The following is a 27,465-nucleotide window of genomic DNA, read 5'->3' on the forward strand; positions in this document are numbered from 1 at the left end:
TGGTATTTCTATTTTTAATTTTTTGAGGATCCTCCATACTGGCTTCCATAGTGGCTGCACCAGTTTACGTTCCCACACAATACACAAAGGTTCTCTTTTCTCCACATCCTTGCCCACACTTGTTATTTCTTGTCTTTTTGATAATAGCCATTCTAACAGGTGTGAGGTGATATCTCACTGTTGTTCTCACTTGCATTTCCTAATGTTTAATGACATTGAGCATCTTTTCATGTGCCTGTTGGCCATTTGTATATCATCTTTAGAAAAATGTCTGTCCAAATCTTCTGCCCATTTTTTAATCGGATTGTTTGTTTTTTTGCTATTGCGTTGTATGAGTTCTTTATGTATTTTGAATATTAACCCCTTATCAGATAAATGATTTGCAAATATTTTCTCCCATTCAGTAGGTTGCCTTTTCATTTTGTTGATGATTTTCTTTGCTGTGCAGAAGCTTTTTAGTTCGATGTAGTCCCATTTGTTTGTTTTTTATTTTGTTGCCTTCACTTTCGGAGTCAAATTCAGAAAATTATCACCAAGACTCGTGTCAAGGAACTTACTGCCTATGTTTTCTTCTAGGAGTTTTATGGTTTCATGTCTTACATTCAAGTCTTTAATCCAGCTTGAGTTAATTTTTGTGTGGTGTAAGATAGTGGTCCAGTTTCATTCTTCTGCTTGAGGCAAAATAATTCAGTAAATGTAAGGATGCACCATCACATTTCTTTGTTACTGTCATCATTTATTTCTGGAAAGTGGCACTGGTTTTTCACTGATGGTAGTGATAAAAGCTTCCTTTAAAAATAAATGTGTTTAAGTATTAATCAAGCAAGTTATTAAGGGAAAAAACAAACTTGAGATCAAGTGAGGGACAGCTGTTAACCATCTTGACAGTCATATTCGATTGACCCAGGTGTGGGAAAGGCTGACCTCAAACCTTCTGTCTCAGAACCCTTTACACTCTTAAAAATGACTGAAGACCCAAAAGAGTTTTGCCTACACAAATACCATCTCTCCATATTTACCATATTAAGAATTAAAACTGAGATTTTAATACTTCCTTATTAATTCATTTCAAATAATAAACCCATTATGACAACATATTTTGTGAAAAATAACTATATTTTCCAAAACAGAAAAAAATTAGTGAGCAGAGTAACGTCGTTTTCTATTTTTGCAAATCTCTTTAATGACTCCATCGAAGGCGGCTGGATCCTCATCCGCCTCTGTGTTCGGCCTGCTGCCATGTGATGTTTCGGTTAATGTATATGGAGAAATTCCAACTGCACAGAGATGTATGGTGGGAAAGGGAGGGAGTATTTTAACAGCCTTTTCAGATAATTAGAGATTCTGCTTTGATACTACACCCAAACTCAACAACTGATACTGTGTCAGTCTGGTCCGGCTGCCACAACAAATGCCACACACACACAGACAACAGGTGTGCGTCTCCTCGCACTTCTGGAGGCTGGAAGTTCAAGATCAGGGTGTTATGGGGCTGGTTGCTCCTGTGGCCTCTCTCCTTGGCCTTCAGTGGCCGTCTTCTCGCTGTGTCCTCACAGGGCCGTTCCTCTGCACATGCTCCTCCCGATGTCTCCGTGTGTGTCCAGATTTCCTCTACTTCTAAAGACACCAGTCAGATTCCATTAGGCCCCACTCTAATGGCCTCCTTTTAACTTGATCACCTCTTCAGAGGTCCTCTCTCCAAATACAGTCACATTCTGAGGTCCTGGGGGTTAGAACTTCAACATATGAATTGTGGAGGGGACACCGTTCAACCCATAACAGATAGCATCTTAAAAATTAATTGCAGGGCCAGCCCCATGGCACAGTGGTTAAGTTTGTCACATTCCGCTTCAGCAGCCTGGGTTCATGGGTTCGGATCCCAGGCACAGACCTACATTACTTGTCAGCCACGCTGTGGCAGTGACCCACATATAAAGTAGAGGAAGGCTGGCACAGATTTAGCTAAGGGCTAATCTTCCTCAGCAAAAAAAAAAAAAAAAGCAAAGTTTTTAAAAAGTTAATTGCAATGGAGAATCTGAAGCCATGTCAATGAACTTTTCCTTCTGTACATTAAAATCCATTTTTTTCTGTCTTCCCCTTTGATGAGTCTTTTACGCATGTGTGCTTTGGCAACATCATGCACTGGTCATTTAGAAAATATTGGGTCATGAGTCATGTAGATCTTTCAAATGTTTGCACATTTTGTTATACAATATCAAAAGAAAAATCACCTCTACAACTTTGAAAGGAAAAGGGCTCTTAAAAGCCCATAGTTCCTCTTGTCTCCTGACTGGACAGGTAGGCACTCGGACTTTGCTGGAGAGAACAGGCTTTTGTTGGGACGTTTTTTGCTTGCGCATTGGCATGTCCTCACTTCTGGCTTCTTCAGCTCCAACTCTGTGCCAACCTTCCTCTACTTTGTATGTGGGATACCGTCATAGCCTCGCTTGGTGAGTGGTGTGTAGGTCTGTGCCCGGGATGCAAACCCTGGGATGCCAAAGTGGAGTGCACAAACTTAACCCCTGCACCACTAGGCTGGCCCTTTCCTGGGGTTTCTTTATGCCTCATATATCCCAGACTCGGATGAGTGCCTACCTGTAAAGTAGAGGAAGATGGGCATGTATGTTAGCTCAGGGCCAGTCTTCCTCAGATAAATAAGTAAGTAAATAAATAAAAGAAAGAAAGTAGAAGTATCTATATTAATATTTGATAAAGTAGACTTCAAAGCAAAGAAAACTACTTGAGATAGAGAGAGATATTATATAATGATAAAAGGGTCAATCCACCAAGAAGACATAGCAATACTGAATGTGTATGCATCAAACAACAGAGCCATAAGATATGTGAAGCAAAAACTGACAGAACTGTTACAGTGAGAGGCTTCAACACCCCCCTCTCAGTAACTGGTCGAATGACTACACAGAGTATCAGCAAGGATATAGGAGAGCCCAACACCGCCAGCAGCCGACAGGATCAAATCGACATTTATAGGACACTCCGCCCAACAGCAGCAGAACACACATTCTTTTCAAGCGTCCACAGAGCGTATTCCAAGATGAACTATATCCTGGGCCATAAAACGAACCTCGGAAAAATTGTAATTGAAATTTTACAGAGTATGTTCTTTGGCTACAATAAAATCAAACAAGGAGTCAGTAACAGGAAGATAATCGGAAAATCTCCACCCACTTGGAACTAAGTGATACACATATAAATAATCCATGGGTCAAAGAGAAAGTCTAAATGGAAAGTTTTAAAATGTATTGAATTCTATGAAAATGAAATTTGATGAAGTTTGATACAACGTATTAAAATTTGCGGGATATAACTAAAGCAGGGCTGAGAGGAAAATTATAGCACTAAATGCATAATTAGCACAGAGAAAAAGTCTCAAAACAATAATCGAGGCTCCCATCTTGAGGAACTGTAAAAGGAAGAGCGAAATAAACCCAAATCAGTCAGCAGGAAGGAAATAATAAAGATCAGAGCAGAAATCAAGGCAGTTGAAAACAGAAAAACAGTCAAGAAAACCAATGAAACAAAGAGCCGAGTCTTTGAAAAGATCAATAACATTGACAAAATTCTAGCAAGACAGAGAAGGAGAGAGAGCTGGAGAGAGAAAGAGAGAGAGAAGACAGCAATTACCAAAATCAGGAATGAAACAGGGAACGTCGCTGCAGACCCTGCCGGTATCCAAATGGTAAGGGAGCACCATGAACGACCCTACACACGTCACAGGACTTAAGACAAGCACACACCAATCTATTGTATTTCTACATACTGGTGATGAACAGGTGGACACCAAAATTCAAAATACAATGCCATTACAGTCACTCAAAAAAACGAAATACTTAGGTGTAAATTTAACAAAACTGTATAAGATTTGTACGCTGAAAGCTAAAAAATGCCAGTGAAAGAAATCAAAGAAGATCTGAATAAATGAAGCAATGTACTGTTTTTATGCATTGGAAAACTCAACATGATGAACATGTCAGTTCTCTGCAGTTCCTACCAAAATCCCAGCAAAATTGTTGTAGGTGTAGAAAAGATTATTCTAAAATTTACCTGGAAAGGCAAAGGAGCGAGAAAAGCTAGAGCAGTTTTGAAAAAGAAGAATAAAGTGAGAAGAATCAGTCGACCTGATTTCAAGATGTATTACGTAGAAATCAAGACTCTGTGGTATTTTATTTTTTTTAAAGATTAGCACCTGAGCTAACAGCTGTTGCCAGTCTCCTTTTTTTTCTTTTTCTTCTCCCCAAAGCCCCCCAGTACATAGTTGTATATTTTAGTTGTGGGTCCTTCTAGGTGTGGCATGTGGGACGCCACCACAGCATGGCCTGACGAGCGGTGCCATGTCCACGCCCAGGATCCAAACCAGCGAAACCCTGGGCCACCGAAGCGGAGTGCGAGAACTTAACCCCTCGGCCACGGGGCCGCCCCGAGACTATGCGGTGTTAACAGACAGATGACACACAGATCGATGGAATGGAATAGAGGATACAGAAGTAAGCCCACACAAATAAGCCCAACTGATTTTCGACAAAAGAATTCCAGTGGAGGGAAGATGATAACCTTTTCAGCAAACAGTGCTGGAGCACTTGGACGTCCATAGCGAAAGTAAAAAGAAAGAACTTCTATCTAAGTCTCACACCTTATACAAAAATAACTCAAAATAGACCATGGACTTAAGAGTAAAATGCAAAACTATAAAACTTCTAGGAAAACAATGTAAGTGGGAAATCTTCAGAATCTAGGGCGATACAAAGAGTTCTTGGACTTGACACCAAAAGCGTGATTCATAAAAAGAAAAAATGATAAATTGGGCTTCACCAAATTAAAAGATCATGCTCTGGAAAGGACTCTGTTAAGAGGATGAAAAGATAAGCTACAGATCTGGAGAAAATATTTGCAAACCACAAAATCTGACAAAGTACTGGTAACTGACATATATAAAAAAACTTTCAAAACTCAATAGTAAAAAAAAAAAATTTTGAACAAATCCAATTAGAAAATGGACAAAAGTCATGAAGAGACGTTTCTTCAAAGAGGATATGCAGATGGTGAATAAGCACAAGAAAAGGTATTTGACATCATCAGCCGTTTGAGAAATGCAAATTAAAACCACAAGGAGAAGTATGTCACACCTATCAGAATAGCTAAAATAAAAAATGGCAACACCAAATGCTCACAAAGATGCAGAAAAACTGGACCATTCATAGGTTGCTGGTGGGAATGTAAAATGGTACAGCCACTCTGTACCATTTTCTTTTTAAAATGAAATGTTCTGGGCCGGCCTGGTGGCGCAGCAGTTAAGTTCAAACGTTCTGCTTTGGTGGCCCGGGGTTCGCTGGTTTGGATCCCAGGTGTGGACATGGCACCACTTGGCATGCCATGCTGTGGTAGGCGTCCCACATATAAAGTGGAGGAAGATGGGCTCGGATGGCTCAGGGCCAGTCTTCCTCAGCAAAAAGAGGAGGATTGGCAGCGGTTAGCTCAGGGCTAATCTTCCTCAAAAGAAAAAAAAAAGGAAATTTTCTCTTTTAAAAGACACTAAACCACATGACCCAACAGTTGCACTCTTGGGCATTTATTCCAAAACTTAGGTTCACGCAAAAACCCTTTACACAAATGTTTATAGCAGCTTTATTCGTAATAGTCAAAACCAGAAATAACCCAGGCGTCCTTTAAAGGGTGAATAATTAAATGGACTGTGATACTTCCATATCATAGAATAGAATTCAACAATAAAAAGGAATGAACTCGCGATACACACAACCTGATGAATCTCCAGAGAATTACGTGCATGAAAACTCCAGTCCCCAAGGATTACATATAGCATGATTCCACGTGTGGAACATCATCGAAAGAACGGTGTTATGGGGATGGTGGACAGACTCGTGGTCGCCAGGGGTCAGGGAGGATGGCAGCCGGGGAATGGGGCAGTTATAAAGCGGTGGCCCAAGGAACGGTTCTGTATCTTGACTGTGATTGTGGTTACATAAAGCTTCGCACGTGATAAGATTGCGTGGACCTGCACACACACGAGGACATGTAACACGGGAGAAATCTGAGCGAGCTCCATGGATTGTGCTCATGTCACGTGCCTGGTTTTGACGGTGTCCCATAGCTGTGTGAGATGACGCTGGGGGAGGCCGGGGGACGGGGCACTGGACCTCCCTGTACATTTCTTTGCCACTTCCTTTGAATCAATAATTATTTCAAAATAAAAAGTCACAAATAATTGAATAAATGGATATAAAAGCAAATAAAGGGAGCCCGACGGAGAGATGTGTGGCATCTGATTGCCTTCTGCTGCTGTTCACGGAACTTCTCAGAGCCAGGGCCCCACAGGCAGTACGTTTCAGTGACTCCTCACAAGGCCCTGGATGATAGCTGTTATCGTCTCTGTCCTACGGGTGGGGAAACCGAGGCTCGGAAAGATGAAGCCGCCTGCCTCAGGGCTTCTGTCTCTCCAGAGCACACGCCATGACCACGCTGCCACACTCCCTCTGCCCTTGGAGGCCATACGACAGAGGATGGAGGGCAGTGGGACCCATCCTGACACCCCTGCCAGCGGGTGGACTTCCTCTCCTAAGATGGGCTTGGAGCCTGGGAGGGCCTGGGAGGGGTGTCTTGAAGGCAAAGGCAGGGGCTGGGTCCCCCTGCGGCTGGTCAGCCCCTGGGGGCAGGTGGAGAGAAGAGGCAGCCCTGCTTGTCTTCTGTCTCCAGCCCCGCCTGCCCTTGGCCCAGTGCCGGCAGCTGGGGGCGCTCCACACCACTGTTCCCTTCCTATCCTGACCCAGGTCCCCGTCGGGTCACCCATCCTTAACCAATGTCATCTCCCCTTTTCTAGAGCTGAATTCGTCACCCAGTCCCCAGAGCCAGCAAGACATGGGCCCCATCTTCCAAATCCTGATACCTTGCGTTTAAGCAGAAGACGTGGAGGGTGAGTTGGAGACTGGGGTTGGCTGGGGCTGGGGGTGGGGCAGATCTGGGGAGAGAGCACTGCTGACAGGGCAGGGGGTGGCTAACGGTGGGTCAGCTGAGCAGGAAAGCAGTGCGTGGCAGCAGCTACCTTCCCTCCACCCCCTGACCGGGACATGTGAATGATTTATGCAGCATTGTCCTGGTTTGGGTCAATTCCCCCCATCCCTTTTGCATTTGAATAGGAAGTATGGCATAGAACGGGGAGAAGGAAGGCAGCATCGCCTCGCACAGTGAACTGAGTCTCGGTTCCCTCGTCTGTAAAATGGGGACGGCAGCAGCATCTTCCTCTCGTGAAGGCCAAGCAAAGATAATCCGTGTAAAGTGCTTTGCAGAGTAGCTGGAACACAGTGGTGCTCAATAAATGCTTGTTGGATGAATAAACATGCTAGGTGCCTGATGAATGTTAGTTAAATGGGGCAGCCCTCTCTCTGGGGTCAAAAGGCCACCCAGCCTTGCAGAGCCAGCCCATATGGCAGCTCCGTAGGATCCCCTGGCTCCTGGCTGGGATTAAGCATGTCTTACTCTGCACACCCGAGCCCTTCCTTTGGGCCTCTGTTACTGCCTTGCTCCGTCCGCCTTGCACTGTGTATCTACAAACCTCAGAGTCCATGCTCTGTGCCCCACTTCCCACCTCTGTCAGGAACCAGAGCTCATGCTGCTCATCTTCCAGCATCAGACACAGCTTACCTTCCGGAAGGATGTCCTTGAGCCAGAGCTCAGAGTCACTGTCTCAGCTGAGGGCCCAGTAGGCGTTGTTAGCCCTTTCACAGATGAGAACACTGAGGCCCAGAGAGAAGGCGCTTACAGCCCGGCGGTGGGAGAGCCAGGATGCAACCCAGGATGCTGAGCTCGCTTCCTACCACCCCACCCGCCGGTGCCCAGGAGATGAGGAACTCGGACCCGAATCAGGGAGGCCGCAGGCAGGCAGACTGGCCGCATGCCTGTCCCCGCCCTCAGGGATCACCCAGATTCTTGCTTGGCTGAAGTTTTGTTCCTCTCCCAGTCACTCTGGGACGAACCAGATTGTTTCCAAACATATTACATAATTGCTCACATATTTATTTAATGCCGTCTCTTGAATATTAAACGATCGATAATACGGAACAGAAACATGGGTGTTGAAACCCAGCAGCTTTTGACGGGCATGGGCAGGCGGGAGACAGAGGAGAGCTGTCTGTGAGGGTCCACGGCAGGGGAGGTGACATCCCCCCTCCTCCTCTGAGATGGGCTGAAAGGCTTCCCCGGCCAGTGGCTGGCAACCACATGGTGAAATTTTCACCCAGGGCCTCAACCTCTTTTATTATATAACAGAGATGCATTATTGTTTCCCCAAAGGATGCTTGGTGTCAGGGCTCAGCCCCTGTCCATTGGTTTACAGGTGTTTGTTGAGCACCTCTGTGCTGTCACTGTCAGGCCTGCATTCACCCCAGGGGTGCCCTCGTGAATGACACAGGTGAGGCCCCGTCCTCCTGCTGCTGATGCTGACAGGAGACCAGACAAATGAATGAGATGGCTCCAGGGTGTGGCAGGCACTGCAAAGAAAACAAAACAGGGTGGCAGTCACTGAGGAGGGGACTTCTGAGAGGACGTCTCGATGGCAGGAGCAGCCAGCCATGCAGAGGTCCGGGGTTGGGGAGAGCGTGCTGGGCAGGTGGGAGACCCCACGAGCAAGTGGCCCGGTGGGGCTGAGGAAGAGCAAGGAGGGCAGTGGGCTGGGGAGGGTGAGCAAGGGCCCCACGGAGGTGATGTGGACAGAGGAATGCACCTCAGGGCCCGTGGGCCGGACCTCGAGGGCCCCTGCGGAGTTTGCATTGAGTCTGCACGCATGCTAGCCACTATTGGAGGCTTCTAGAGATCCGATGACTGTTTGGGAAACGTCCCTCTGGGGCTGGGAGATGACTACGGGGTGGCCGGCGTGCCAGGAAGGGCTGGGCCAAAGTTCTGGGTCTGGAGGGCTGGGACGTTGGCAGGAAGAATTGGGGCCAGGCGCCGGTGGATCTGTCCAAGGTGATCGGAGTTTCTCCCAGGGCAGCTGGGGAGGGCCCAGCCTGACCCGGCAGGAATCCAGCAACTCTGGCATCGATGATGATAATAGTACCTATGGCTTACTAAGCACTTTCCATGGGCCGGGCGCTGGGACAAGCCCCTTATCCCCACCACCAGCCTGTAATATGCGTAGCTTTATTACCTTTGTTTCACAGAAGAGGGAACCAAGGCACAGAGTGGTTAACTAGAATGCCCAGGGTCGCTCAGCAAGTATAGCAAAGCTGGTCCATCTGAGACTCTACACATAGGGCCCTCAACCCGTGTTGGCTAAATTAATTAATCACAATAATCACAATAATAATAGCAGTCACATAATACAGTGCTGGCCCTATCCTAAGTGCTTTAAAAATATTAATCATTTAGTCTTCACAACAGCCCATGAGGTAGGCATGCATGGCCATCATCCCCATTTTATAAAAGGAGAAACTGAAGCACAGAGTGCTGCCTTACTTACCCTAGCTGGGATTCGAACCCGGGAGGTCTGGCTCTGGAGTCCAGGTTTTTAGCAAACTGCAGAGGAAGTGGAGGAAAGTGGAGAACCAACAGTCCGACTGGGCTCTGTCTGCATTTCCCAGTCTGGGGTCAAGGCCCCTTGCTCATCCAGCGAGCATGCCACAGCACCCCTTTGGGCCAGGCCTGGCTGGACCGGGGCTCTGGGTGGGGACAGGCCCTCCAGGAGCCATGGAGACCACTGTCCTCCCCAGAGCCTCGGGCTCCCCAGTGGCCAAAGCAGAAGGGCCTCCCGGAGCCCGACCCCCCTGCCACCGCCAAGATGAGCCAAGACAGGCTGAGTAGAGAAACGTCACCTCCTTGATAAGGGAGTGGAGCGAGCCCCCACCTTCTTTGCCAGTAGGAGCTTCCAGAGAGAAGGTGAACCGAGAGAGAGGTTAATGGAGTCAGAGAACATTCAGGGGAAACATTTCACTCCCAGTCTGTGCCAGAACAACGCCCAAAACGTCCCAGTGGAAATCCCTTTTAAGTGAAAGTTACAAGCATCCTTCCTTATAAATAAATTCGACTGGCAGAATTTCCACGTTGGAGCGCCATCTGAGGCTGCCCTAACTAACGCTCATTTACAAAGCAGCCGGTCCTGCCTCCAGTGCGGACGGCGATTCCCATCTGAGGCCTGTGCTGGCAGCGGGGACAACGCACGGGAACATGCTTTGTAAGGGTGAGAACCTGCACCAACGAGGGCCTTAAAAGTCCTTGAGGATTCTTAAGCGTCTTATCCTTTTTCCATCCTGTTTTCCTCAATGAGAGAAGGGAGTAAAACGTGGGCCCTCCCCCTGAGCAGACTTCCCCAGAGTCCGAAATACGGGGGACGGAGCAAAGAGGTTGGGGGACACGCCCAGCCCTTCGGTGAGGCCTCGTTCCCCGGGGAGGGTGCTCTGTGCAGGCTCTGTCTGGGGAGGCGGCCAGACACCCTGACTGCGCGGCTCACCTCTGCCAGTTCAGGTCCTGCCCGTGCAGCCCTGGGCAAGTTGTGTAGACACTCTCCCACCTCGATTTTATGTTCCATAAAATGGGAGTAAGAGGCCCTCCCTTTTGAGGATGTTGGAAGGACTAAGAGGAGAGAAAATCCAAGGTATCCAGCAGGGGGCCTGATATCACCGGCTGCTCAGTGGGTCTCTGTTCTCCTGGTGGTCCCCGGTGGGGACAGCTGCCTCAGATTGTGGGGAGCCCGGGCCTCTTTCTGCTGGGACCGTGTCAGACTCTCTCACCTGCACGGCTGGGAACAGTCGGCTCGCCATCTGCATTGGTTTGCTGGGGCTGCCCTAACAGAGCACCCCGACGGGGTGGCTTAAAGGAACAGAACCTTGTTGTCGCACAGCCCTGGAGGCTGAAGTCCAACGTCCAGGTGTCGGCAGGGCAGGCTCCTTCCGAGTACCGTGAGGGAAGACTGTCCCACACCCCTCTCCTTCTGCTGGTGGTTTGCTGGTGATCTTTGGCACTCCTGGGTGTGCGTGCATTTCCCTGATCCCCCACCTTCACCTCATCTTTGCTGTGTGTGTGTGCCCAAATTGCCCCTTTTTATAAGAAAAGCAGCCGTGTTGGATCAGAGCCCACCCTAATGACCTCATCTTAATTTGCTTGCCTCTGAGAAGACCCTATTTCTTTGGAAGGTCACATTCACAGGTACTGGGGGTTAGGACTCTAAAGTACCTTTTGGTGGGGTGCCCCCACCCCAGTTCAATCCGTAACACCGTCATCATGGTTTGAGATGGACTCTGAATGGGCCGCCAGCTCATTCATGACATTTCTCAAATAGGCTCAAATATATTTTACATCATTTTGCAAAAGGGCAATGTCCTTCTCAAAATCACTGACTCCTTAGCTCCCAGGAGATTCCCGCATAGGCCTCGGCCTTCGCAAACTCCAGTCTGGGGCTCTCGGGCCATTACCTACCTGAGGAGCAAGTGGGTTTGAACCCAAGCTCTTTGTCAACCTGGCTGCACGCTGGACTCTGGGAGCACAGGGAGTGCAGGGGACCCTGAGCCGGTCACCCCCACGGCGTCCGTGGCTTGTCTGGGGTCCCTGGAGAGGTGAAGGGTGGGTGGTAGACCCCCCTTCTTTCGAGATCCCTATTCTTAAAATAAGCTTCCTTACCCCACATATTGGAGGGTCCCACATCACTCGAGCTAAGAGCCATCGATCTGTATTTCCAAGGCTGCCATGACCCCTGAAGACACTGTGCTGTGAACTGGGCAGAGTGACCAGACTAGACGTGCACGTGCCTGGGTGCTGGGTTCAAATCCAAGCGCTGCCAGTCTGGGCTGTGCGGCCCTGGGTGAATCTTGCTGCTTCTCCAGTCTCCGTCTCCCCATTTGCAAAGCAGAGATGGTTCCTACATTGTGAGTGAGGGATGTCTATAAAGGGCCTCACAGGGTGCTGGGCACCTGGCTGGCAGCCTCCATCTTCTCTCTCTGGGCCTCGGTTTCATTCACTGCAAGCGAGGCTGGTGGACCAGATGGGTCCTGGCCAGCTCTGTCTGGCTTTAGGAGTGGCCTCCAGAAAGGCCAGTCCAGTCCAGTCTGGCTGGGCAGAGGAAACCTCCCATGCTCGCAGGCCCGCTCTGCTGGGAGCTGTTGTGTGACCTGGGGCGACTGCTCCCTGCTCTCTGTAGGTGCAGTGGCTCCGGGTGACTGTGGCGAGGCACCTGGAGCCTCTGACCTAGTGCGGCCGTCCGGGGGCCTGAGTTTGTGCCCCCCCCCCCAGTGCCATAAATTCCCGTATCCCCATCCTTTTCCTGCTCCTCATTTTGCCCATTTTGGAGGCTCTGAGTTCCAGCTTGGGGTGGCAGAGCTGGGAGCCAAGGCTGCCAAGTCGGACAGCCCCTTCCCATCCCTGGAGCGCTGGGGGCAACGGCGTCTTCGCAGGGACCCCCAGCCCCTAGCACAGGCCGTGTCTCTAGGTGGCACCCATCCAATGTCTGTGGAGCTGGATATATTGCTGGACCACCTCACCCAGACTGAGGTCCAGCAGGGTGCTCCACCCCCTCAGGGGCGGGAGGCGGTGGGCGTACACGGCCCAGGAACATTCGTGTTTTCAGAGAGGAGCTGCAGCAGAAGGAAGTGCTTACCTGAAACCACTGGGGCACTAAGGGTGGCCTCGCAGCCACCCGTGGGCGGGAGGGCTGGAGGCTGCATTCAAATCTACCTTCCTCTGCGCCGCTTGTCACAGACTAAGGTCTGCCTCAAGCCTTGAGATGGTGCTGGGGGTGCCTTTCCACTGTCTCTGGGGAACTCTGCTCATCCCTCTGCACCAAGGGGAGGATGAAACAAGGAAATGTGTAGGAGTGGAGGGACGCATGGCGTGGTGGAGACAGCCCGAACTTTGGGCTCAAATCTTGCCCAGCTGGGTGACTTTGGGTGAGTGACCTCACCTCTCTGGTCCTCGGTTGGCCAGCAAACAGGTCACAGAGTGGTCATGAGGGTGGAAGCGCTCCTGGAGGGCTGGGCGACTCGTACTTGAGACACAGTTTTAACCACACGAGTTATCTGATTTCTTAAGCTAGAGAATGGAACGCACTGCTCAGGTTTCGCCTCCCCAGGACCCATCCCCAGTGTGACTTCCACCCCATGAAAGTTGGTCCCTCCATCCTCTCTGTCCCGGAAGCCCTTCAGGTACGCCTCTGTGGAATGTGTCGTCTTGTGTCTTATTTGGTTGTTTAGTTACATCTCTCCCACTAGACTCTAAACTCCCCAGGAGCAGTGGGGCAGTGCAAAGAGTTTTCTTGGGCCTTAGACTCAAATAGGTCTGACTATCATGCCCCATTTCCTCCCACCTGTGTGACCTGGAGGAAGTGACCTACCCTCTCTGAGCACGTGGATGCTCATCAGTGTCTTCGTGATCCTCTCACGCTCATGGGTACAGAGTCCAAGTCTTGCTCTGGATCCCTAGTCCCTGACACACAGCAGGTGCTCAGCACTGTTGAGAAAGGAAGTACAAGGAGGCCGTTGAGGGGCGTAGTTGTGAAGTGAGGGAGTCTCGCCGCATTGAAGCCAGGAGCAGAGACGAACGGTCAGGAAGCTACGATCGATGCCCAGGCTTGACACACGCATCCCTGGGGGCTGCGTCGTGGGGGGCAGCAGAGGCAAAGGCCAGGCAGAGCCCCCCGTCCACCCAGCGCCCGCCTCCCGGAACCGCCAGGCTGGGGTCCCCGCCCTGGCTCTGCCCGGAAGGGGGCTTTTCATCTGGTCCCTGTGCGACTTAAACCGTATTTCAAAAAACCAAAGGCTGGGAAGTGGAGGCAGGCACTCGCTCACTAAATAATATGTTTGTGGCACAGACGTTCTACGATTTGTCAGATAGGAGCCGTCATGACGAGCAAAATATCAATTCACGTAAAGGTGAAAAAAAACAGTCGGGGTGAGTTCCTCACACCTGAAATGTTTCAGATAAAGCAAACACAGGATTCTGGGAGCTGGGAGGCTCCCGTGAAGGGTTCCCTCTCCGGGGATGTTGGAGAAGGGACGCTGTGCTCTGCTTGACAGGACACAGCGCGTTTCCTTACTGTTCTCTGTAAACGGAGAGAAGGCGGTGGGCTCGTTATGAGAGGGAACAGCAAGGAGTGTCATGGGGCCAAGACACAGGCCGGGTGGGAGACTCTCGCCTTTTTTCCCCTTCAGTCCAGAGCGGCTTCCTGGAGGAGGTGAGATTGGGCTGCCTGGCCCAGGTCCTCCTCCTCTCGCAGCCTGGCCTCTCCCCGACATCCACACTCACATGACCCGTTTCATTGGAAGCCTCCGTTCCTGGGTCCAGCCTGATGTACGCATGGTGGCTGCCCTTTCCTCGTGTCCCCAGGGCCACTCTGCACCAGCCAGGCGTACAGGGAGTCCTCAGAACAAGAGCACTTCCAGGTAGCCAGGCCTGGAGCCAGGGCGCCGCTGATAGGATCCGAAGCCTCCAGCGCTGGGGCCCAGGAGGAAGCCGGGCAGAGCCGTGCCCGCCCCCCACGCTGCTTTTGGCACAGGCTGCCGTTTTGCCCAGCACGTGGCACTGCCGAGGCCAGCCCATGGCCCCTGGTGGCCAGCCGTGCTCCCCCGCCCCTCCCCACCAGCCTCCCGCCTCGCTGATCCCGAGGCCAGAAAGGGCGGCAGCCCTGCTGGCAGCCAGACCAGGTGCCGCGGCCCCTCGCTGGGTGCAGAAGTCTGCAGTGGCTGTTGCTGCTGAAGCCGAGAGGTCAGAGCGAGGGTTTGTGTCTGTGGCCTGGGACCTGGCCGGGACACCGGGGGAATCGCCACCATCTCCAGCCCAGGTATGGGAGGGCGGGTCTGCCGGGCACTGCCCACGGCCCTGGACGGGCTGGGCCCCTGGGGAACTTGGGTCTCCAGTGCTGGGAAGCAGCTGGGTGTAAGAGGAGGGCTCTGCCGGCCTTGGAGTCCTGGGCTGGGAGGGAGGGTGGAGGATGAGGCCTGGGCCACATGAGCCCTTTGGAAACCGAGGTGGAGCCTGGCCTGGGGGGCTCTATGGGCCCCCTCCCCTCAGAGGGCTGCTCAAGCGTGCAGGTGTGGGCGCCCTGGAGCCAGATGGCCCGGGCTCAGATCCTGACACCTGTATGAGACTTTGCACGTGTACTCCGGTCTCTCTGTGCCTCCGTTTCCCACGCTGTAAACTGGGGCTGGTGACAACAGTACGTATTTCCCAACACTGTTGTGGGATCAGATGAGACGACAGATGCGGCCCCTCAGCACTGCTGAGTGCTGCATACCCCTGAGTGGCCTCACTGCTCCCTGGGACTCCCTGCACGTGGACCGGCCTCCAGAGGCCGCGAGGCCAGAGCTGGAAGGAAAGTTAGGAGACCCGCCAGGGGTCTCACAGGTGCAGCTGCAAAGGAGATGGCCTGGACTGGGGTTCGAGTCCTGTGTCTGCAGCCTTTCTTAGCTTGGAGCCTTAGACAAGTTCTTGACCCTCCGATGCCCGTGTTTTCCATGCATGGAGATCCTTACAGGCCCTGCGGCGTGGGGTACTTGTAAGGGTGAAACTGCACTGCGCACACACAGGGCTCGCCCCACACCTCATACTTAAGTTGGGAGCCACTATCAGCACCGCCACCATCATCGCTGCCATCGTCGCTACTGTTACTATTTATTCTTGTTCTTGTTGTTATTACTATCAGGAAAGGGAGGCTCAGAGATGGAAAGGGGCTTGCCAGTGGTCACATGGCGAGTCAGGGGGCAAGACAGGACCCAGTGCTGGCCTCCCAACCCCCAGTCCCCTCCCCACCTCCTTGGCCTCATTGGCCTTTGTCAACCCTCAGGACCTCCTGCCCAGAGCTTGGTTTCTCCTTAACAGAGGTCGCCCTAAAGTGTCTGAGAACCTGTCTCCCGCTGACCTCATTGCTTCTGGGCTCAGGTCTGGGGGAGCCTCACAGGGGATGCTGGCATCCCGCAGAGGCTGGGCCAGCAGCGAGCCATGTGGGAGGTTCCCTTCTCCCCAGGATTTCCACAGCCCACCTCCAAAAGCCCTCCAGCTTCCCCCGGGGTCCTTGTCCAGGGGATCCCCTGGGGGGACAGGATGCAGCTTTTGATGGCGAGTGTCTGGGAACTGAAGAGCTCCTTGCACCCCAAGGGGCTCCTTACGAAGGGGGGGATTGGGGCCCCAGCTTCCACCAGAGTGTCCTTGGGCACTGGGGACAGGTCTCCGGGTCAGCCTCGTGGTCTCCTGGCTCTGCTGGCAGATGTGGGCCACTTCTGCAGGCATGGATGACTCCTCCATTTTCTGGTCGTCAGTTTGGGCCTTGGGACGAAGACGTAAGAGGAGGCAGGGGAGGAAGAAGAGAGAGAGGACAGGGTTTGCTTTAAGGAGAAAGGAGAGCTGTGCACTTGTTTTAATGATATAAACATTACATGAGCAATAATAATAATTGTTCCCATTTATTGAACACTTACTATGCACCAGGCACTGTGCTAAGAACTTTATAGTATATATGTTATCTCAGTTAATCGTCACTACAGTCTTATCCAGTAGAAAATATCGTTACACCCATTTTACAAATGAGTAAACTGGAAGAGGCTTATATATATACCATGTGGTGGCTGCAGGTGCCAAGCAGATGATAGAAAAGAATGATAAACTCTGAGTGGAGTGTAATAGGGAGTGCTGGGGACTGTGGCAAGTTGGAGAGAGTCATTCAGTTGTTTTTTATTGGGGCTTGATATGCCTACAGTAAAGTGGGTGATGTGCCCTCATCTTCAGGGTACCACCGGATGATTTTCACATGTATTTGTACACCTGTAACCACCGCCCAGATCCAAGTGTAGACTATTTCTGGTACCCAGAAGCCTTCCTTCTGAGGCATTCAAATTTAACTTTAAAAAGTTCTGCAAAACTGTCACAGCCAAGAGGATCCAGAGGGGACATGTGACTAAATATAGTATGGTACCTGCGTGGGATCCTGGGACAGCAAAGGACATTAGATTAAAACTAAGGAAATTTGGATCAAGTATGGACTGTCATTAATATCCACATATCAATATTGACTCAAATTGTGAAGAATGTACCATCCTACTGTCGGCTGTCAGTAATCGGGGAAACTGCCAGTTTGCAGCCTCCAGTGGCCCAACACCCTCATTTTACAGATGGGGAAATTGAGGCCCAGAAAAGGGAGCCCCCTTGCACAGGATCTCATAGCAGATGGATGGCAGAGCCAGGAGCAGAGGCTGGTTAGTGCTGCAGCTGTGAAGCGTGGGGTCTGGGCCATGGGCGGCTGCCGGTCTCCCAGGATCTCCCAGGGCCTTGCTGGGGCCTCACCTGCAGGAAGCTGCTGGGGGCCACAGGCCTCCCTCTGCTGCTTCCTCCTGAGCTCTCCAGGGCCGTCAGCTGGAAACCAGTTCTCCCACTGGCCTCAGCTCCAGAGGGAGTGGTCATGGGCAGTTCCTGGTCTGGGAGCAGAATGCCACCTTCCCGCTCCACCCAACCTCGATGCCCCTTACAGCTGTCCTCCATGCCCAGCCCAGGGTCTGAGCTGAGTGTTGGATGGATGGGTGAGTGAAAAACAGAAGGAGGGAAGAAATGAATGGCAAGGGTGGGCGGCTGGGGGCGTGAGGGGGAGAGAAAGGTGCTGAGAGTACAGGCTCTGCAGCAGGTGGCCTCGGTCCAGCCCTGGCTCTGCCGCTTCCAGCCCCATGACCTTGGCTAGGTCACTGGACCTCTCTGTGCCTCAATGTCCTCATCTTCAAATGGGGATACTGGCAGTACCTACACCCTACAGGGTTGTTAGGAGGGTTGAGGGAGTTGATCGACACATGAGGGAGGGAAGTAATCCATACAGGAGAGGAGGGAAGGAGAAATGGGGGAGGGGTGATCATCTGGATTTCATATTGGCTCATGGAAACTTGGACAAAACCACAAGACTGGCCACTTCCCAGAGAAGGCGGGTGGGTAGCTTCATACAGTGGTGAGAGCACAGATTCGGGAGTCAGGCTGCCAGGGTTCAAATCCCAAGACCGCCACTTCCTATCTGTGTGGCCTTGGGCAAGTGAGTTAACCTCTCTGTGCCTCAGTGTCCCTATCAATAAAATGTGTGTGATGACAGTGGTACTCACCTCACAAGGTTGTTATGAGAAGTAAGTAGTTGACTGGTATGTGTATAGTACTCAGGACTGTTCCTGGTATGTTTAAAACAACCCCTGGCATATACTGAGTGTTTGTGAAATAAATGGGAAAGGTTTTATAGCAGAAGCCCACCCTCTTGCCTGGAGGGGCCCTGGCTTTCGGGAGACAGCGAGGTCCAGGAGCTGCAAACTCACTTATCTCCTGGATGCAGGCGAGAACGCACCCTTGATGGAGTCAGATGGGGAGAGGGCTGACCTGGTGACCTGCTTCCCATCTCTCCGGCCTCCCCCACCTCCAGCCAACGCCCGGTGGGCAGCACTTCCAATATTATACGAGAAGCCAGAAATCTGGATTCCTATGCACGATCTCCCAGTTTTTAAACATTGGCACTTAGTTCAATTTTTATTTTAAGCTCTAGCAAAACAAACAAATTTATTTTAAGCTGGCTGCTCTCCCGAGCGGTTGGTTTGCGGCTCCTGCCCCAGTCTGGTCCTGCCAGTTTGCTTTCTTTTATTTTTCTCCTGCAATTTAGAGAACAGGAAACTGAGGCCCAGAGAGAAATGCTTGGACCTGTTGGGTCTGTCTGCTTAGTGGAGCCGACGAGCATCCCTCGTTCCCCTCTCCTGGCTGCAGGTGACACGGGGGTCCCCGGGGAATCACCCAGACTTCCAGGTGGGAGAGGCTCCAGAGACAGGACCAGGCCGGGGTTCTTCCTATTTCCAGGAAACAGGATGTTTGTTAACCAGATGCACCATGCCTCAGGGGCACGGCTGAGTGTGAGGCAGGAGTGCCCCCACTCCCAAAAACAGAGCAGAGATTCTCAAGGGACCGAGCCCAGTGTCACTCCTGGCCTGGCCCAGCAGGTGGGGGCCGGGGTTCCCAGGGGCTCCTGAACCTCAGGCTGAGGGAGGCGGCTAGCCGTAAACTCTGAGGTCAAGGAAGTTGCTAAGTGAGAGCTTGAGGGGTTGAGGAGAGAAAGGAGATGTTCTGGAGAGAAGTTCCGGAGGGGTCTTTTGGGGGCAGAGGGTTACTTTACAGGCTTGTCTTACTCTGAACTTGAGTTGTTTTTTCTTTTCTGTTGAAAAACTGCCCTTTGGTTCCCACTTACCTAACGTGTCTGCACGTCTCTTTCCTCCTCTGTGAACTGGGGAGAGAAATTGTCCCTTGTAATGAAGGTGAAATGCGACCACGCGTGCCGAGGAGTAGACAGCACCAATGGGCACAGTAGCTATCCGCAGCGACCTGCCTGCTGTTGGCACAGTGGGGGCTTGAGAAGTTTCCCCCTTGGCCTTCCTTTTCCCTGACCATCCACACGTCTGGGATTTTCTTTGTCTGGAGAGTCAGCTGCGGGGCGCCTCTCGTGGGTCAGGTTCTGTGCTGGACCCTTCCACCCGTTTTCCTTTCCTTACCCACGCCCCACATCCCCCCCCTCCCCCCCCCCCCCCCCCCCCCCCCCCCCGCCCTGAGCAGCCCTGAGAAGCCAGCACCATCATCATCTGAGGCTCTGGGAGGGAGCGTGACTTCTCCAAGGTCACCACAGGGGGGAATGTGACCTTGAGCAAGCCCCATGACCTTCCTGAGTCTCTGGCCGCCTCATCTGTAGAAGGAGGGTCGGGACAGCCAGCCCAGGGCTGCCGTTTGGGTCTGTGAGGTAATAACTTGGAAAGTGTGCTGCCGGCTGTAAATCCCAGCCAAACGGGCAGCGTCGACATGGGTCCTGCAGAGGCCTGCCCCCAGTCGGGGTTCAGCGCATTTTGGCAGCAAAAGCTACGGAGGAAAGTTATCTCAAGTGTCTTTTCCTTGGGTGGTTTCCAAAATGCATCTCCTCCAGCTAATGAGTGCGGAGCTGGCTTCAGCAGAGGCTGTGCTCCAAGCAGGGGACACCCTGTGGAAGGAGCCGGGAGGTGGGAAGGGCTGGGCACGGTGGCCATAGGGGAGACAGGATCACAGGGCATGCCTCAGGCCATGAAGTGAGACAGGCGTGAGATCAAATCCTGCCTCTTCCGCTTACCGGCTGGACCACCTCGGGCCAGCTACTTAACCTCTCTGAACCTCACAGAGAGGACTGTTGTGATAAGGGGATGAGCACAGCAGCTGAGGCGCAGCAAAGCCTGGGGGTCCACAAACATCCAGTGAGCCCAGAGCCAAGCCCAAGGCAGGGGATGCAGACCTTGCAGGGATGGGAACCAGGACACAGACTGGTCCAGGGGCCAGCCCAGGGGAGGAGGGTCAGCTGCTGAACCCGGGAGGGAGGACAGATCAAGTAGGACTTAGCGGACGCGTCCATGGCTCCCCCAGCGGCTGGAGGGCAGGCACAGTGTGCGTCTCCTCTCGGTGGCCTGGCTCCCAACAGGTGCTCAGCACACATTTAACTACTGAGGCTCACATTCCCTTTCGTCTCTGCCCCACGGGCCCCCCCTTCACCGTCCTTGTCTTTCCATCTCCAACCCCGCCGCCTCACCTCTGTGAAATGTCGGGGAACCCAGGCTCTGGGATCTGACAGACTTGAGTTCGAATCCAAACTCTGCCTCTTCTGGCTGGGTGGGCTTGGGCAAGTCACCTCCCCTCTCTGACCCTCAGTGTCCTCTTCCGTCCGGGGGCTAAGTCTGCCTCCGCAGCAGAGTTATTGTCGGAAGCAGAGATGCTGTATGTGAAAGCACCTGCCGTGGTCCCTGCCATGGTCCCTGCCGTGTCGCAGGCGTTCTGACAGTGGCAGCAGCAAAGGCTGTAGTTCCGACAAGTGTGGCCCACGGCCACCTCCGGCTTCTCCACGGCACACAGACTAGACTCCCTGCGGTGTTTGCGCTCTGTCCTTGTAGCTCAGCTGAGACAATACAAGCCCCTGGGCTGTGAAGAGTGACGTGTCAGCCCTGTCCCACAGTCTCTTTATACAGTTCCCACCCTGCTCCATGCTGGCTGGACATGGCGGGCTTAACAACGTCCAGAGGACACCTCAAAAATGAGCATCAACGGGGAAATCACCAGGTTTCAAGGAACTAACTGCCCTCGGGGCTAGAACACCCGTCTGTAGTCGCTGACACCGCCCCCTGGCTGGGGCTTTCTTCGTGTCTGTGAAAGTTCTCAGGTTGGAGGTTCATCAGTGAAGGGCTTCTGGTCCTGAGTCCCACGTCTTCTTCTCGAGGATGAATAAACGGCACCAGCGCTCAACTGACTATTTATGGGTCTTTCTCTGGTGCCTCCTGGTTTTCGGGCTAAGTTCCTGAAAGTGGGGCTGGCTCTGCGTCCCTGTGAGGACGTGTGGGGGCAGGAAACCTGCACAGGTGAGGCCTGTGAATTCTGGGGCCCATCGAGGGGCCGCCTGCCCGTGGTGGGGGTTATGCCCTTGAGGTCTGTAGCTGGCGAGGGTCTCAGGCCACAGCTGTGTCTGGCTCACATCCACTTGCCCTACGTGCAGCGCAGACGCTGTTCTGGGAGCCTGCTCTTCAGGACTGGGGACAGGTTTTGCCCCATTCTTAGCTGGGGAGACCCTGCTTTAAGGGCCAGCACTGTCGGAGGGTCCCCACAGCCATCTGCAAGGCCCTTGGAGAGTTTCTCTGCAGCAATGCAGCCTCAAGGCCACCCTATGAGTTGTGGTCACGCGCTGCCTGCGGAAGTCGCTTAGTTTGGCCCACTATAAATCAGAAGGTAAAGGCACGATCTCCGAGCCCGCTCTCGGCCTCTCCAGCCCCCATCTTTTTCTCTGCGCTCATATAGGATTTCTCTCCAACCCCCCTCCGTGGGCAGCAAGAGGTTCACCCAGCCTCCATACCTGGCAAGAGCGGGAGTCTGCGCTTAATCCAGCCCCACGCACCCACCCACCCCTCACCGCCGGCTCCCGTGTGGCTCCCACACCTGCCGCTCCCTCGGGGCCCCTGAGCTAATTACAGGCTTCCCTAAGTCATTGCAAGGAAAAGCTAATTAAATCGGGGTCGGCCATCCATTTTCTGGCTGAGGACGAGCAGCCCGACACCTGTTTTCCGCTGCAGCATCCTGGAACCACAGCTCGGAGCCTCGTTCGTGCTTGAGGACAGGGTTTTCCATCTTAGGGCTGATTTTAGGAAGAGCAGCCAGACGGGACAGGGGGACCGTGTGGGATCAGATTGGGGGCCAGAAAGACTGGGGTACAGCCAGGCCTGTGCAGCTCGAGAAAGGAGGGTGAGGAGACAAAGCAGGGGGCGGGTGCTCCTTCGAGACCCCACCGTGCCGACGCCCCCACATCCTCCACCAGCAGTCGTGTGACGTGAGCAAAACTCCAGCCTTCGGTCGCAGGCCTGCCCCTCCTGGGTGAGTGCCCTCGGCAGGGGTCTCTGCCTCTCTGGGCCTCAGTTTCCTCATCTGGTGATGATAGTGCCTTCCTCGCAGAGTTGCTGAGAATTAAATGAGATAACATATAAAGCAGCCAGCGTGGAGCAAGTGCCGGACTGAGTTTGTTGAATGAACAAGTGACTGCAAAGAGCCTGGCCCAGTGCTTTGTGCAGAGTACACGGCAAATGGTGTCGGTTCTCTTGTCCCTCTAGGAGTCCCCGAATGTAGCCGTGCACATTCACGGGACAGGGTGGCTGCGTCCCTAAAGGCTTTACATGAATATGTCTATTCCACGTCTTCCCCTTTGAGATGCGAGGGCCAGAGAGGTCAGAGATGGGTGGGGGGCGGGGGGAGCCAAGGGTTCCCCGCCACGGCCTGCTCTTCCTCTCTCTGTGCCTCAGCATTCCCCTCGGTAAAGAGGGGCGCCTTGATGCAAGTCCCACTGTGACTCTCGGCCCCTCCCTGCTCTGTTCCCTCATTAGCCGAGTCCTCTCTGACTTCCTCGAAGGGGCTGATGCCCCAGACCAGCGCATGGCCTTCAGTATTCGCTCCCACCCCAGCCACTTGATTGCAGACAGCAGATGACATGCTCAGCTGACTACGGAGACCCCAAAGGCAGGGACCAAATGGGGGTGGATCCACTGAGTGGCTGAGGACCCACTCTGCGCCAAGTTCAGCTGAGTGCTTGGTATGTAGATTCTGGAGTCTGGTTTGAATCCCAGCTGGCTGTGTGACCTTGGGCAAGTTACCTAACTTTTCTGTGCCTCACTTTCTTCCTCTGCAAAATGGCCTGATAACAATAGTACATCCTTCATAAAATTGTTGTAAGGATTAAATGAGTTTGTGTGCCAAGTGCTTAGATCAGGGCCTGGCGCACAGCTGGGGCTCCCCAAGCGCTAGTCATGACTCGTGTTTCAGAACCAGGATCTCACGGACTCTCCGCAGCCCAGCATGGCCGCACGCTGGCTCCCATTTTATGAACGGGGTTCAGGAGGAGAAGCCAATGGCCGTGGTCACCGGGGTGAAGTCCCCTGCTCCACCCCCCTCTCTCAGAGGAGGACCGACAGCGCCTGTGGGGACAAGTGGGGCCGGGGCAGCGCGGGGCGGCGAAGGCAGGGCCAGGCCTCCCTCGGAGGTGCGGTGGAGTCGGGAGGTGGCTATAAATATGAGAGACGAGGGGCTTGCTAACTAGGCCAGGAATGTGTGCTAGTCATTGAGGTCAGAACGGCCGCAGCGGCTCTGGGCTGGGAAAGGAAGGTATCCAGGAGTGAGCTCCCCGGGCTCAGTTGAAGCCGGAGAGCAGTGCCGAGGAGGAGGGTGACGGACGGTGCTCAGCTGGGTCACTCTGGTGCCCCAGCCCTTGTCCTGGGGAAGGCAGCAGACCCCAGGAATGCCTCCCCTGCCTCTTGTAATCACGGAGAAATCCTTCTGTAACCCAGATCAGAGCAGCTCCCCAAAACCCACCCTTGGCCGAGGCCACAGCGGCGGTTCCCGCAGGGCAGACCCGGGCCCGTTCTGGGGTGGGAACAAGCACATCCTTTCTATTTTCATTCCTGTGCACTTATTTTAATGTGTTAGGAGAAAAATACTACTGGCAAAGCAAATCCATGATCTCGTGGCTCTGGGTGCTCAAGATAATACCAAGTAGGTGTGCAAGTGTTTTAAAAGGGAGCTGATTTAAGGAAGAATGTGAAGGATATGCAGCACGCGTGGGACTGGCAAACAGCGTGCGTGAGGTCTGGGGCTCCCGGCCCACAGGCGAAATACTGGCCTCCTTGCCGCGGGGCTCCGGTCGCCTTCCGCGACTCCCACCACCCCCCCCTGCAGCCAGCCATTCCCCAAATATCCCGGGCACTTGGCACCTCCTGCCTCCACTCTGGCTGTGCCCACACCTGGGTCGCCTTCCCCTCCCCGCTTCGACGGGCAGGGAACGGGTGCAGTGAGCTCCCCACTGGAGCCTCCACAGGCCCGATGGAGGCCTCCTCCTCCGGGCTGCCCCGGGCCCTCATCCACCCACCGCCACTCCCCACACTATGTGAGCCTCTCCACACTGCGACCATCACTCCCTCCGAGATGGGAAAAGCAAGCCCTGGGTGTGTCTGCCCTCCCACCTGCTGTGCCCGGCTTGGTCCCTGGTGCCCAGCACGCGTCCGGGAGGCAGATACTGCTGGAGGCCGCCATCGCCGCCAGTACAAGACGGCCCGGGTGCAGCCTCACCCTCGGGCTCCATCCCTTCCTCGCCTGTCAGATGGGCACGGTGTTTCCTTCCCCAGGGGTGGTGTGTGGAGTCAGTGGGTTCACTCCACCTAAGGTCTCCTTAGCCCAGCGCCGGGCGTGGCGTCAGCACACAGATGTTGGCTCTGATTATTCGCATTGTCAGCGTGATTGTCATTATCAGGGACCACGGGCGTTCGTCCGCAGTGGTGCACAGTGGAGGAAATGGAAATGAGAAAAGAGCATCTTTGCATTTAGGACGGGCGGGAAGTTCTCCGTGCCTACTTACTCTGCTCCTCTCCTTTTGAATATGGGGAAACTGAGGCCCACACTCACGGAGCCAAGGCCAGAATCCCACCCTTCAATCTGTGGTTGTCCCACCACCACCTCCCTCCCCGGGCTGGGGAAGAGGACTCCCAAGCTCCTCTCCTCCCCTCCCCTCCTCCGCGTGGCCAGCGAGACCTGGGGAGGAGTCCCAGAATCTCAGCGCCACGGGGCGGGGCGGGCGGGCGCCCATCTGGCTAGGCAGTGACTGGAAAGCCGCCCTCTTTGCAGGTCGCTCCGAGAGGCAAGAGCAGCCGTGACCTTTGTTGTTACCGTAGCCCAGCTGACGAGGAATGATAGAAACCTGTACGGGAGCCGGCTATAAATAACGTGCCCGGGGCTGTGGCTTTGTTTTTAAAAGCACATCTAAAAATCATAGATCTAAACAAGCCTTGCCCTTTCGAGTAGAACCACAGCGTTCGCACGGCGCTCTGCAGTCTGCGAACCAACTCACTGATGCTATTGCTGGGATCGCCGCGCCGTTCCCTGGGGGGCACTTGTGTTGTCCCCATCCTGCAGATGAGGAAATAAGGACTGAGATGGGCCAGTAAAGCCACTGGCCTGGTGCCGACCCTTGACGAGAGCCCGATATATGTCACTGTCCTTGTTGTGGAGTCTCTGAGAGGCCAAGTAGCTTGTCCGGTGCCACACAGGGAGGAAGGACCAGGAACCCCTTGGGGCCATCTGTCTCCAAGTGCGACAGTCCGCTGGCTGCCTGCAGGCCTAACAGGGCCGGAGAAGAGGTGGATGTGGGAAGATCAGAGGAGGGGGTGTTGGTGCTGTGGAACCTTCCGGATGCGAGTTTGAGCGAGAAGGTGGTGACTGGGGTGCTGGGGGCTGCCGGGAGGAGGACTGGCAAGGGCGCGGCCACGGGAGAGGCACTGGGGCAGAGAGAGAGAGGATAAGTGCCCAACGCTTTCTAGGGCAGCGCCACACCTGGGTCACCTCATCTGACACTGAAATCCCATTGGACAGGGCGGTGATCCTCAGCTGGCCCCGTGGTTGGGGTGGTGGGAGGGGTAGAGAGGAACCCCGAGAGCTGGTTACGGTGCTGGGATGGGCGAGGGCAGCGGGGCAGGTGGAGGGAAAGCCGGGGTGGGGTCCCGAGACACGTGAGGCGGTGCATCCAGGCCGCAGGGTGACGTCCTGCCCCGGGCTCCGTGGTGTGCGGGTGAGCGTTTACTGACGGCTCTGCGGGAGGGGCTGCCCTGCCTTGGAGGGTTTACCGGTTTCCCGGCTGTGCGTGCTCCCACCCAGGCAGGCTGAGATCGCCAGGACACAGTTAGCTCTCACGAGCCAGTACGAGCTGCCCTGGAACGTCACTGGGCAAGACTGCCACCACACAAGCCAGCCAGGAGAGGATATTTGTGTCCTGCTCGCTTCAGGCAAGACAGGAGGGGCTTGTGGGTCATTTTAAGCTACTGCTAATTGTGCATGTAACACAGGACAGGCAGAATATGTTCCACGCTGTATCTCAGTTAATTCCCAGTATAATCCTCTGAGGTAGACATTAGCTCTATCTTACTGATGAAGAAACGGAGGCTCAGAGAGGGGAAGTGACTTGCCCAAGGTCACACAGCCAGTGAGTGGTGGAGCCTGGATTTGAACCCAGATGTGGGTGAGTTCAGAGCCCACGCCCCAGCCATACAGCACCTGGCCCCCAGCCAGGGTGGTTCTGGGACCTGAGGTGGGGTGGGGTTTTCAGGTGATTCATGGGTGGGTTCCTCTGTGCAGCTGGCAGCTGAGAGCCCAAGAGGAGATGGTGCCCACGCCGGGGGAGGTCGTGAGAGGTTGGGGACAGCCCCGACAGAGCAGGAGCACCACTTTGAGCCAATGATATCTTCAGATGCCGTCTCATTGTGTCTGAAACCAAAGACCAGATTTCCTACAACTTGAAAGTGCTGGCCGCTCATTCGTGCCTCCCAAACCTCTCGGAATCGCAGGTGTTATTCCCACTTCACAGATGGGGAAACTGAGGCTCAGACTGGCCACATGATCAGCTCAGGGCCACCCAAGCGTAAGCGGCAGAGCTGGGGTTCTTTGACCCCGGGGCCCCACTCTGCTCTGCTCTGCTGTGTGCCCCGGAAAGAAACTGCCCCTTGTGTCTGAGAGGCCACCTACAGCTTGTCAAGCCCCTCCGTTTCCTCCTTGTGTCTCCTTGTGGAGGTTGCTCATGCAGCGGGCAGGGCAGGGCGGCTGCGGGAGAGGAGGCCGGACTCCAGATGGCAGGGCGCCCCCCTGGCCCACGGCACTCAGTCCCACCTCGGCCGCCTCCTGGTCCGGTGCTCAGCCCACACTCTGGGGCGGCCTGTCGGTGACCTTGTGGGGAGAGAGTCAGCCCAGCCTCGGGGGCAGCCCCCCAACTGAGGGTGGCAGAGAGGCCCCCCAGGCCTGGAGTCCCCACTGCTGCGGGGTCTCCCCGGACGGCGGCCGTGGCACCTGGACAGAGGCTGTTCGGAGCCACATCTGATGAAGACAGGTTCTGAGCGAGGTGGCCCCACAAGGTGACAGGCGGGTTTCTTGTAGGGTTAA

At 53.9% G+C, this 27,465-nt stretch overlaps 1 protein-coding gene across 10 annotated transcripts in view; it reads left to right on the plus strand.

The window, feature by feature from the left end:
- The window catches only part of ATP2B2 (ATPase plasma membrane Ca2+ transporting 2), a 354,925-nt gene that overhangs the window by 153,226 nt on the left and 174,234 nt on the right, over window positions 1–27,465 (plus strand). For all 10 annotated transcript variants that reach the window (XM_044755363.2, XM_070492453.1, XM_070492452.1 and 7 more), the window contains one exon: window positions 6,854–6,946. The gene's annotated coding sequence lies outside the window, so the exon portion shown is untranslated. The remainder of the gene's footprint in view (window positions 1–6,853; window positions 6,947–27,465) is intronic.

This window comes from Equus asinus, chromosome 21 (genome assembly GCF_041296235.1).
Source record: "Equus asinus isolate D_3611 breed Donkey chromosome 21, EquAss-T2T_v2, whole genome shotgun sequence".
Lineage (NCBI taxonomy): Eukaryota > Metazoa > Chordata > Mammalia > Perissodactyla > Equidae > Equus > Equus asinus.